Raw genomic sequence first — 10,271 nt, 5'->3', positions numbered from 1 at the left:
CTGGGGTCACTTATGGGGCAGAGTCACTTACGGGGTTGGGGTCCCTTATGGGGTCACTTATGGGGCCACTTATGGGGCTAGGGTTCCTTATGGGGCTGGGGTCCCTTATGGGTTTACATATGGGTCACTTATGGGGTCACTTATGGGGCTGGGCTCCACTTATGGGGCAGAGTAACTTATGGGGTTACATATGGAGTCACTTATGGAGTCACTTATGGGGCTGGGGTCACTTATGGGGCTGGGGTCACTTATGGGGTGGGGTCACTTATGGGGTCCCTTATGGGGTCCCTTATGGGGTGGGGTCACTTATGGGGCTGGGGTCACTTATGGGGTGGGGTCACTTATGGGGCAGAGTCACTTATGGGGTTGGGGTCACTTATGGTGTCCCTTATGGGGTCACTTATGGGGCTGGGCTCCACTTATGGGGCTGGAGTTACTTATGGGGTTACATATGGGGTCACTTATGGGGTGGGGTCACTTATGGGGCTGGGGTCACTTATGGGGTGGTGTCACTTATGGGGCAGAGTCACTTATGGGGTTGGGGTCCCTTATGGGGTCACTTATGGGGCCACTTATGGGGCTAGGGTTCCTTATGGGGCTGGGGTCCCTTATGGGTTTACATATGGGTCACTTATGGGGTAACTTATGGGGCTGGGCTCCACTTATGGGGCTGAGTCACTTATGGGGTTACATATGGGGTCAGTAATGGGGTCCCTTATGGGGTCTCTTATGGGGTCCCTTATGGGGCTGGGCTAACTTATAGGGTGGGGTCAGTTATGAGGTCACTTATGGGGTGGGGTAAATTATGGGGTCCCTTATAGGATCCCTTACGGGGTCACTTATGGGGCAGAGTCACTTATGGGGCTGGGGTCCCTTATAGGGTCACTTATGGGGCTGGGGTCACTTATGGGGTGAGGTCCCTTATAGGGTCCCTTATGGGGTCACTTATGGGGCTGAGTCACTTACGGGGCTGGGGTTACTTATGGGGTTACATATGGGGTCACTTATGGGGTCCCTTATGGGGCTGGGCTCCCTTATGGGGTGGGGTCACTTATGGGGCAGAGTCACTTACGGGGTTGGGGTCCCTTATGGGATCACTTATGGGGCCACTTATGGGGCTGGGGTCCCTTATGGGGTTACATATGGGTCACTTATGGGGTCACTTATGGGGCTGAGCCCCTTATGGGGTTACATATGGGGTCACTTATGGGGTCACTTATGGGGCTGAGTCCCTTATGGGGTTACATATGGGGTCACTTATGGGGCTGGGGTTAATAAAAGGGAACATCCCGTTCAGGTCCCACCGAGATTTGAACTCGGATCGCTGGATTCAGAGTCCAGAGTGCTCACCATTACACCATGGGACCGTATGGGAGCCAGTGCTATGGGGCCATATGGGGCCGATATGGGGCGAATATGGGGCGGATATAGGGGGATATAGGGGGATATGGGGGGATATGGGGGGATATGGGGGGATATGGGGGGATATGGGGGGATATGGCGGATATGGGGGGATATGGGGGATATAGGGGGGATATGGGGGGATATGGGGGGATATGGGGGGATATGGGGGGATATGGGGGGATATAGGGGGGATATGGGGGGATATGGGGGGATATGGCGGATATGGGGGGATATGGGGGATATAGGGGGGATATGGGGGGATATAGGGGGATATGGGGGGATATGGGGGGATATGGGGGGATATGGGGGGTTATGGGGGGATATGGGGGGATATGGGGGGGATATAGGGGGATATGGGGGGATATAGGGGGATATAGGGGGGATATAGGGGGGATATAGGGGGGATATGGGGGGATATGGGGGGATATAGGGGGATATAGGGGGGATATGGGGCGGATATGGGGGGATATGGGGGGATATAGGGGGGATATGGAGGGATATGGGGGGATATAGGGGGGATATGGGGGGATATGGGGGGATATAGGGGGGATATAGGGGGGATATGGGGGGATATGGGGGGATATAGGGGGATATAGGGGGGATATGGGGGGATATGGGGGGATATGGGGGGATATTGGGGGATACGGGGGGATATAGGGGGATATGGGGGGATATAGGGGGATATGGGGGGATATGGGGGGATATGGGGGGATATGGGGGGATATGGGGGGATATGGGGGGATATAGGGGGATATGGGGGGATATGGGGGGATATAGGGGGGATATGGAGGGATATGGGGGGATATGGGGGGATATGGGGGATATGGGGGGATATAGGGGGGATATGGGGGGATATGGGGGGAATATAGGGGGATATGGAGGGGATATAGGGGGGATATGGGGGGATATGGGGGGGATATAGGGGGATATGGGGGGATATGGGGGGATATGGGGGATATGGGGGGATATAGGGGGATATGGGGGATATGGGGGGATATAGGGGGATATGGGGGGATATAGGGGGATATGGGGGGATATGGGGGGATATAGGGTTATATAGGGGGTTATATAGGGGTTATATAGGGGTATATAGGGGTATATAGGGGTATATGGGGGGATATAAGTGTATATAGGGGGTTATATAGGGGTATAGGAGGGATATAAGGGGATATAGGGGTTATATAAGGGTATATAGGAGGGATATAGGGTTATATAGGGGGTTATATAGGGGTTATATAGGGGTATATAGGGGTATATAGGGGGTTATGGGGCAGATATAGGGTTATATAGGTTTATATAGGTTTATATAGGGGGATATAGGGGCTATATAGGGGTATATAGTGACATAGGGGGGATATAGAGGGGATATGGGGAGTATATAGGGGGTTATGGGGCAGATATGGGGGGATATGGGGGATATAGGGGGTTATAGGGGGAGATATAGGGGGTATATAGGGGGATATAGGGGGATATAGGGCATATATAGGGTTATATAGGGGGATATAGAGGATATAGGGGTATATAGGGCGTATATAGGGAGGATATAAGGGGTTATAGGGGGGATATAGGGTTATATAGTGGCATATAGGGCGGATATAGGGGGTCTGTTGGGGTATATAGGGGGTTATAGGGGGCTATGGGGCAGATATAGGGTAGATATAGGGCAGATATGGGGGTATATAGGGCAATATAGGGGTTATATAGGGGTATATAGGGGGATATGGGGGGATATAAGTGTATATAGGGGGTTATATAGGGATATAGGGGGATATAGGGGTTATATAAGGGTATATAGGAGGGATATAGGATTATATAGGGGGTTATATAGGGGTTATATAGGGGTATATAGGGGTATATAGGGGGTTATGGGGCAGATATAGGGTAGATATAGGGCAGATATAGGGTTATATAGGGTTATATAGGGGGATATAGAGGTTATATAGGGGGTTATATAGGGGTATATGGGGGGATATAAGTGTATATAGGGGGTTATATAGGGGTATAGGGAGTATATAGGGGGTTATAGGGGGTTATGGGGCAGATATAGGGTAGATATAGGGCAGCTATGGGGGTATATAGGGAAATATAGGGGTTATATAGGGGTATAAAGGGGTATATGGGGGGATATAAGTGTATATAGGGGGTTATATAGGGGTATAGGGAGTATATAGGGGGTTATAGGGCAGATATAGGGTAGATATAGGGCAGATATAGGGTTATATAGGGGGATATAGAGGTTATATAGGGGGTTATATAGGGGTATATGGGGGATATAAGTGTATATAGGGGGTTATATAGGGGTATAGGAGGGATATAGGGGGTTATGGGGCAGATATAGGGTAGATATAGGGCAGATATGGGGGTATATAGGGAAATATAGGGGTTATATAGGGGTTATATAGGGGTATATAGGGGTATATGGGGGGATATAAGTGTATATAGGGGGTTATATAGAGGTATAGGGGGTATATAGGGGGTTATAGGGGGTTATGGGGCAGATATGGGGCAGATATAGGGGCATATGGGGGGTTATATAGGCGTATATAGGGGGATAAAGCGGTTATATAGGGGGTTATATAGGGCTCTATAGGGGGATATAGGTGTTTATATAGGGGTATATAGGGGTATATGGGGGGATATAAATGTATATAGGGGGTTATATAGGGGTATAGGAGGGATATAGGGGGTTATGGGGCAGATATAGGGTAGATATAGGGCAGCTATGGGGGGTTATATAGGGGGATATAGAGGTTATATAGGGGGTTATATAGGGGTATATGGGGGTATATAGGGGTATATGGGGGGATATGGAGGGATATATGTGTATATATGGGGTTATATAGAGGTATAGGGGGGATATAGGGGGTTATAGGGGGTTATGGGGCAGATATAGGGCAGATATAGGGCAGATATGGGGGTATATAGGGAAATATAGGGGTTATATAGGGGTATATAGGGGTATATGGGGGATATAAGTGTATATAGGGGTTTATATAGGGATATAGGGGGATATAGGGGTTATATAAGGGTATATAGGAGGGATATAGGGTTATATAGGGGGTTATATAGGGGTATAGGAGGGATATAGGGGGATATAGGGGGGATATAGGGGTTATATAGGGGTATATAGGAGGGATTTAGGGTTATATAGGGGGTTATATAGGGGTATATAGGGGTTATATAGGGTTATATAGGGGGATATAGGGGGATATAGGGGGATATAGAGGTTATATAGTGGTATATAGGGGTATATGGGGGGATATAAGTGTATATAGGGGGTTATATAGGGGTATAGGAGGGATATAGGGGGTTATAGGGGGTTATGGGGCAGATATGGGGCAGATATAGGGGCATATGGGGGGTTATATAGGGGTTATATAGGGGGATATAGGGGGGATATAGGGGTTATATAGGGGTATATAGGAGGGATTTAGGGTTATATAGGGGGTTATATAGGGGTATATAGGGTTATATAGGGGTATATAGGGGTATATAGTGGTTATATAGGGGTATATAGGGGTATATGGGGGGATATAAGTGTATATAGGGGGTTATATAGGGATATAGGGGGATATAGGGGTTATATAAGGGTATATAGGAGGGATATAGGGTTATATAGGGGGTTATATAGGGGTTATATAGGGGTATATAGGGGTATATAGGGGGTTATGGGGCAGATATAGGGTTATATAGGTTTATATAGGGGGATATAGGGGGATATAGGGGCTATATAGGGGTTATATAGTGACATAGGGGGGATATAGAGGGGATATGGGGAGTATATAGGGGGTTATGGGGCAGATATGGGGGGATATGGGGGATATAGGGGGTTATAGGGGGAGATATAGGGGGTATATAGGGGGATATAGGGCATATATAGGGTTATATAGGGGGATATAGAGGATATAGGGTGTATATAGGGTGTATATAGGGAGGATATAAGGGGTTATAGGGGGGATATAGGGTTATATAGTGGCATATAGGGCGGATATAGGGGGTCTATTGGGGTATATAGGGGGTTATAGGGGGTTATGGGGCAGATATAGGGCAGATATAGGGCAGATATGGGGGTATATAGGGAAATATAGGGGTTATATAGGGGTATATAGGGGGATATAGGGTTATATAGGGGTTATATAGGGGTATATGGGGGGATATAAGTGTATATATGGGGTTATATAGAGGTATAGGGGGGATATAGGGGGTTATAGGGGGTTATGGGGCAGATATAGGGTAGATATAGGGCAGATATGGGGGTATATAGGGAAATATAGGGGTATATAGGGGTATATAGGGTTATATAGGGGTTATATAGGGGTATATGGGGGGATATAAGTGTATATAGGGGGTTATATAGGTGTATAGGGGGTATATAGGGGGTTATAGGGGGTTATGGGGCAGATATAGGGCAGCTATGGGGTTCTATAGGGGGTTCTATAGGGTTTCTATAGGGGTTCAATATAAAACATAGGGGGGGCCGAACCAAAAGGTTCCACTTCCGCCCGAACAGGGACTTGAACCCTGGACCCTCAGATTAAAAGTCTGATGCTCTACCGACTGAGCTATCCGGGCTCCCATTCATTCCAATGGGGGCCGCTATTCACGACCTTATAGGCGCTTTTTTGGGTTAAAATCGACCGGTTTTAGGGCTTTTTTAATCCCGTTTTTTCAAGTTTTTATTATTTATGGTGTTTTATTGGGTTTTATCGCCTCCTATATGTGGTTTTGAAGCGCCGTTGATGGGTTATGGGTTAGAAACCCGAATCAAAAGCGGCTGGGATCGAGTTGGGGGATGGAATGAGGGATTTTTAACCGATTTTGAGGGGTTTTGGGGTGTTTTCAAAGGGATAAATGGGCCTTTTTAGCGGAAGCTGCGTTAAAATGAGACGCGAGGGGCTCCGCCCAACGCCCCGCCCGCCCGCCCACTGAATGGAGCTGTGGGCGGAGCGTCCTTATATACCCAAGGAGCGGACAGAAGTCCCGCCTCCCGCTGCCCAGCGGACCAATGGGAAGGAGGCTGGCTCGCCTTGCGGCCAATCAGAGCGCGGCGCTGGGAGAATAGGGGGGATATGGGGGGATATGGGGGGATATGGGGGGATATAAGGGGATATAGGGGGGATATGGGGGGATATAAGGGGGATATAGGGGGAAATGGGGGGATATAGGGGGGATATGGGGGGCTTATGGGGGGGATTTAGGGGGGAAATGGGGGGGAATGGGGGGATATGGGGGGATATAGGGGGTTTATAGGGGGATATGGGGGGATATAGGGTGTTATAAGGGGATATAGGGGGATATGGGGGGATATAAAGGGATATGGGGGGATATAGGGGGGAATATGGGGGGATATGGGGCAGATATAGGGGGACAGGGGGGGGTATGGGGGGATATAGGGGGATATGGGGAGGATATAGGAGAGATATGGAGGGATATGGGGGGATATAGGGGGATATGGGGTGTTATAAGGGGATATAGGGGGGATATGGGGGGATATAAAGGGATATGGGGGGATATGGGGAAAATATGGGGGGATATGGGGGCAAATAGGGGTATGGGGGGATATAGAGGGTATATAGGGGGATATAGGGGGGATATGGGGGATATAGGGGGGATATGGGGCAGATATAGGGGGATATAGGGGGGATATGGGGGGATATAGGGGTTATATAGGGGGATATAGGGGGATATGGGGGGATATAGGGGGTATATAGTGGATATATAGGGTTGAAAAGGGAAGAAAACGGGCAGCCAATCAGAAGCGCGGATCCGCGCTTCGCCCCGCCCACCTCGGTTTGCGCAGCCAATCAGAAGGGGATAGACAGGGATTGAATGGGGCCCTATGAGCCGCATTGGTGGTTCAGTGGTAGAATTCTCGCCTGCCACGCGGGAGGCCCGGGTTCGATTCCCGGCCAATGCAGGTCGCGTTGCTTTTATCTTACGTTAATTAATGGAGCTTAATTAATGAGTTTTAATTAATGAGCCTTGATTAATGAGCCTTAATGAGTGGACCTTAATGGGTGAGCCTTAATTAGTGGACCTTAGTGGGTTAACCTTAATGAATGAGCCTTAATTAATGAGACTTAATGAGTGGACCTTAATGAATATACATTAATGAATGGAGCTTAATTAATGAGTTTTAATTAATGAGTTTTAATTAATGAGCCTTAATGAATGGACCTTAATGGGTGAGCCTTAATTAATGGACCTTAGTGGGTTAACCTTAATGAGTGGGCCTTAATGAGTGGATCTTAATGAATGAGCCTTAATTAATGGACCTTAATTAATGAGCCTTAATTAATGAGTTTTAATTAATGAGCATTAATTAATGGGCCTTAATGAGTGGACCTTAATGGGTGAGCCTTAATTAATGGGCCTTAATTAATGGACCTTAATGGATGAGCCTTAATGAGCCTTAATTAATGGACCTTAATGAATAGAGCTTAATTAATGAGCCTTAATTAGTGAGCCTTAATGAATATACCTTAATGAATGGAGCTTAATTAATGAGCCTTAATTAATGAGCCTTAATGAATGAGCCTTAATTAATGGACCTTAATGAATAGAGCTTAATTAATGAGCCTTAATTAGTGAGCCTTAATGAATATACCTTAATGGATGGAGCTTAATTAATGAGCCTTAATGAATGAGCCTTAATTAATGAGCCTTAATTAATAGACGTTAATTAATGAGCCTTAATGAGTGGACCTTAATGGATGGAGCTTAATTAATGAGCCTTAATGAGCCTTAATTAATGGATCTTAATGGATGGACCTTAATTAATGGAGCTTAATTAATGAGCCTTAATGAGTGGGCCTTAATGAATGGACCTTAATTAATGAGCCTTAATTAATGGAGCTTAATGGAAGGAGCTTAATTAATGAGCCTTAATTAATGAGACTTAATTAATGAGTTTTAATTAATGAGACTTAATTAATGAGCCTTAGTGAATGGATCTTAATGGGTGAGCCTTAATTAATGGACCTTAATGAATGGACCTTAATTAATGAGCCTTAATGAATGGACTTTAATGGATGGAGCTTAATTAATAAGCCTTAATTAAAGGCTTAATTAAACCCGACGAGGTTTTGGGTGAAAAAGGCCAAAAATGGTTAAAATCAAGAGGTTGGATGGAACCGTCCCTGGGTGGGCTCGAACCACCGACCTTTCGGTTAACAGCCGAGCGCGCTGCCCATTGCGCCACAGAGACGCCCATTGAAACCAATGGGAGGAGCTGGATCCCCATTGAAACCAATGGGAGGAGCTGGATCCCCATAGAAACCAATGGGAGGAGGCTGGATCCCCATTGAAACCAATGGGAGGAGCTGGATCCCCATTGAAATGAATGGGAGGAGCTGGAGCCCCATAGAAACCAATGGGAGGAGCTGGAGCCCCATAGAAACCAATGGGAGGAGCTGGATCCCCATTGAAACCAATGGGAGGAGCTGGATCCCCATTGAAATGAATGGGAGGAGCTGGATCCCCATTGAAAGCAATGGGAGGAGGCTGGATCCCCATTGAAATGAATGGGAGGAGCTGGAGCCCCATTGAAATGAATGGGAGGAGCTGGAGCCCCATTGAAATGAATGGGAGGAGCTGGATCCCCATTGAAACCAATGGGAGGAGCTGGATCCCCATTGAAATGAATGGGAGGAGGCTGGATCCCCATTGAAACCAATGGGAGGAGCTGGATCCCCATAGAAACCAATGGGAGGAGCTGGATCCCCATTGAAACCAATGGGAGGAGCTGGATCCCCATTGAAACCAATGGGAGGAGCTGGATCCCCATTGAAATGAATGGGAGGAGCTGGAGCCCCATTGAAACCAATGGGAGGAGCTGGATCCCCATTGAAACCAATGGGAGGAGGCTGGATCCCCATTGAAACCAATGGGAGGAGCTGGATCCCCATTGAAACCAATGGGAGGAGCTGGATCCCCATTGAAACCAATGGGAGGAGCTGGATCCCCATTGAAACCAATGGGAGGAGCTGGATCCCCATTGAAACCAATGGGAGGAGCTGGATCCCCATTGAAATGAATGGGAGGAGCTGGATCCCCATTGAAACTAATGGGAGGAGCTGGATCCCCATTGAAACCAATGGGAGGAGCTGGATCCCCATTGAAACCAATGGGGGGAGCTGGATCCCCATTGAAACCAATGGGAGGAGCTGGATCCCCATTGAAACCAATGGGAGAAGCTGGAGCCCCATTGAAACCAATGGGAGGAGCTGGAGCCCCATTGAAATGAATGGGAGGAGCTGGAGCCCCATTGAAACCAATGGGAGGAGCTGGATCCCCATTGAAACCAATGGGAGGGGGCTGGATCTCCATTGAAATGAATGGGAGGAGCTGGATCCCCATTGAAATGAATGGGAGGAGCTGGATCCCCATTGAAACCAATGGGAGGAGCTGGATCCCCATTGAAATCAATGGGAGGAGCTGGATCCCCATTGAAATGAATGGGAGGAGCTGGATCCCCATTGAAATGAATGGGAGGAGCTGGATCCCCATTGAAACCAATGGGAGGAGCTGGATCCCCATTGAAACCAATGGGAGGAGGCTGGATCCCCATTGAAACCAATGGGAGGAGCTGGATCCCCATTGAAATGAATGGGAGGAGCTGGATCCCCATTGAAACCAATGGGAGGAGCTGGATCCCCATTGAAACCAATGGGAGGAGCTGGAGCCCCATTGAAAGGAATGGGAGGAGGCTGGATCCCCATTGAAATGAATGGGAGGAGCTGGATCCCCATTGAAACCAATGGGAGGAGCTGGAGCCCCATTGAAACCAATGGGAGGAGCTGGATCCCCATTGAAATGAATGGGAGGAGGCTGGATCCCCATTGAAATGAATGGGAGGAGCTGGATCC

At 48.0% G+C, this 10,271-nt stretch overlaps 4 non-coding genes across 4 annotated transcripts; 1 reads left to right on the top strand and 3 right to left on the bottom strand.

The window, feature by feature from the left end:
* Positions 1-1,295: 1,295 nt before the first annotated feature.
* Positions 1,296-1,367, bottom strand: TRNAQ-CUG (transfer RNA glutamine (anticodon CUG)). The gene has a single exon. It is a non-coding gene; the product is annotated as a tRNA-Gln (tRNA).
* A 4,536-nt stretch (positions 1,368-5,903) lies between these two features.
* Positions 5,904-5,976, bottom strand: TRNAK-UUU (transfer RNA lysine (anticodon UUU)). The gene has a single exon. It is a non-coding gene; the product is annotated as a tRNA-Lys (tRNA).
* A 1,274-nt stretch (positions 5,977-7,250) lies between these two features.
* On the top strand, positions 7,251-7,321 carry TRNAG-GCC (transfer RNA glycine (anticodon GCC)). Its single transcript has one exon. It is a non-coding gene; the product is annotated as a tRNA-Gly (tRNA).
* Positions 7,322-8,538: 1,217 nt separating this feature from the next.
* Positions 8,539-8,611, bottom strand: TRNAN-GUU (transfer RNA asparagine (anticodon GUU)). The gene has a single exon. It is a non-coding gene; the product is annotated as a tRNA-Asn (tRNA).
* Positions 8,612-10,271: the final 1,660 nt, after the last annotated feature.

The sequence above is a fragment of the Coturnix japonica genome, chromosome 6 (assembly GCF_054131305.1).
Source record: "Coturnix japonica strain WE chromosome 6, WE-NBRP24, whole genome shotgun sequence".
NCBI classification, from domain to species: Eukaryota; Metazoa; Chordata; class Aves; order Galliformes; family Phasianidae; genus Coturnix; species Coturnix japonica.
This window is presented reverse-complemented; position numbering and strand designations above follow the sequence as displayed.